This window comes from Petaurus breviceps, unplaced genomic scaffold (assembly GCF_028583685.1).
Source record: "Petaurus breviceps papuanus isolate PSGF00001 unplaced genomic scaffold, PetGlider_PUasm1.0 90638, whole genome shotgun sequence".
Taxonomy (NCBI): Eukaryota; Metazoa; Chordata; class Mammalia; order Diprotodontia; family Petauridae; genus Petaurus; species Petaurus breviceps.
Window position 1 is genome coordinate 7375879 of NW_027187295.1, and position 2343 is coordinate 7378221.

A 2343-nucleotide genomic window follows, 5' to 3' on the forward strand; every position below is an offset into this window, starting at 1 on the left:
CAGCTGGATGGTCATGGTGACCGTGTCACAACATGCTAAACATGCCTTTTCCCCAGTTATAGTTAGCTGAAACCCAAGGCATTGAACATATAATCTGATCACAACTGCTTTTTTTCTCTATTAAAACACTAAATCAGAATCACAGAATGCTAACACTAGATGTTATACTGCTTACTGTTCTATTTGTATAACAAATTACTCTAGACATAATATGAAGAAATGCAATTCAAGAAGCCTGCTATGTGAGGGCAGCTAGGTGGCACAGTGAATAGAGCACTGGCTCTGGAGTCAGGAGGCCCTGAGTTCAGATCTGGCCTCATACACTTAACACTTTCTAGCTGTGTGACCTTGGGCAAGTCACCTAACTCCAATTGTTCTGACTTCACCCCTCCAAAAAAGAAAAAAAGACAAAGTAAAACAAAAGCAAAAAAAAGAAGCCTACTATGTGCAAGGCACTCTAGCGTACTATAGCAGGTTGATATGTAGCTATCTTCTCCTTTGTATCACCCTTCCCATACTTTACTACGACTTGCAGTACCACCACCACCACCACTACTAGTACTGCTACTACTACCTAACATTTATATAGCATTTATTATGTGTCAGGAAATTTACAATTATTATCTCATCTGGTCCTCAATAAAAATAGCCCTGGGAGAGAGATGCTGTTATTATCCCCATTTTACAGATGAGGAAACTGAGGCAAATAGATGTTGAATGATTTGCCCAGGATCACACAGCTAGTAAGTGTCTGAGGCTGAATTGGAACTCAGGTCTTTCTGACTCTACCTCTCTGTTCACTGTAGTACCTAACTTTCCTACACATCATCTGTACTACATGCCAAGGAAGTAATTGAAGATTGTTGTTGTTCAGTCCCATCTGACTTTATGTGACCTCATGGACTTTGTCCATGAAATTTTCTTGGTAGAGATACCAGTTTGCCATTTCTTTCACCGGTGGGTCCCCATTTTGCAGATGAGAAACTGAGGCAAATAGGAGTTGTGACTTGTCCCGGTCTGGTCTGAGACCATATTTTTAACTCAGTTCTTCCTGACTCCAGGCCCAGTGCTTTAATCTATGCACTAGCTTGCCAACCTTCAAATAAGGATTATGGAGGTGAATTGACTTGCTTTTTTCAGATAGAAGAATTGGAATGTGAATTTTCCTAACTCTAACTCCATCATATTTTCCACTGTACCATGCTATGAGCTGAACAGAAAAAACTTTGTTTCTTCATTCCTCACCATCAATTGAAAGAAGTCACTGAGGGTATGCTACTTCATACTATCTTGTCCCTTTAAACATTCTTAGTTTCATTTTGGCTTCTTTGACAGTAATTTGACTCCTAACTCTTTTTACCCAAGTATATTGTATATGGTTTTTTAATCTCTTACTCCTTCCAGCAGGTTTTCCAAACCTGGGTTCTCACCAAAGGATTTTTTCAAATGGCCCAGGAACTTTTTTTTCCTATTTGGAAAATTTTAAAATATATTTTGAATACAAGAACTCATTTTAAAAACACAATTATGGAGTAACTTCTTTATAGTATCCTTTTTTTTTCCTTTTGTCCATTCTTTTAATTTCATGGGTGTAGAACTCCCTATTAGAAAAATCCCTCTGGGGGCGGCCAGGTAGCACATCAACTTCCACTGTTGGTATGACCTGGGGATCGAATCCAGGCTCAGACACTTAGCACCCACCCAGAAACACCTGGCCGTGTAACCTTGAGCAAGTTACTTAACCCAGCTTGCTTTAAAAAAATAACAAATAAATAAAAAAGAAAAATCCCTCTGCTAGGGTGCAGCAGAAACTGTTTTGTAATTTAGTCTTAGCCTAGACATGGCCAGTATGGTTTAGAGATGGGACATAAAAGATGTCCTGATTCTCAGTTCAGTTTTCTATCTAGTGCAAAGCTCACTATACTTTTGAATAAAATATCTTTTAGCATTTGAACTTATTTGTTTTAATGAATGGGGGAGTTTGTATAATGGAGAAGGCATTGGACTGGGAGTTATGAGATCTGGGTTTTCAAGTCATAGTTTAACAGTGCTACCCTGGGTAAATGGATTGACATAGCTAATCTTCACTTGCCTCACCTGTAAATAGGGAGCAGAATAGATAATTCCCTCCCTTCCTCCTCATCTGGAATTCTGTGGCTATAATACAACAAACATACTTGTTCTAAGACTGGTTCTCATTACCACACATTTTTCAAATTGTGATCACCTCCTTACAGGTTTCCCACCTCTAATCTCTACCCTTTTCCCCCCTCCATCTTTCATATCACTACCAGAATTTCTTTCTTTCTTTCTTTCTTTCTTTCTTTCTTTCTTTCTTTCTTT

General features: G+C 38.6%; 1 long non-coding RNA gene across 1 annotated transcript in view; it reads right to left on the reverse strand.

Annotated features, from left to right (window-relative positions):
• Positions 1 to 2312: 2312 nt before the first annotated feature.
• LOC138143326 (uncharacterized) overlaps positions 2313 to 2343 on the reverse strand; it is a 2021-nt gene continuing 1990 nt past the window's right edge. The window contains exon 2 of the long non-coding RNA XR_011163676.1: positions 2313 to 2343. This exon is cut by the window's right edge and continues 834 nt beyond it. This is a non-coding gene — a long non-coding RNA (uncharacterized lncRNA).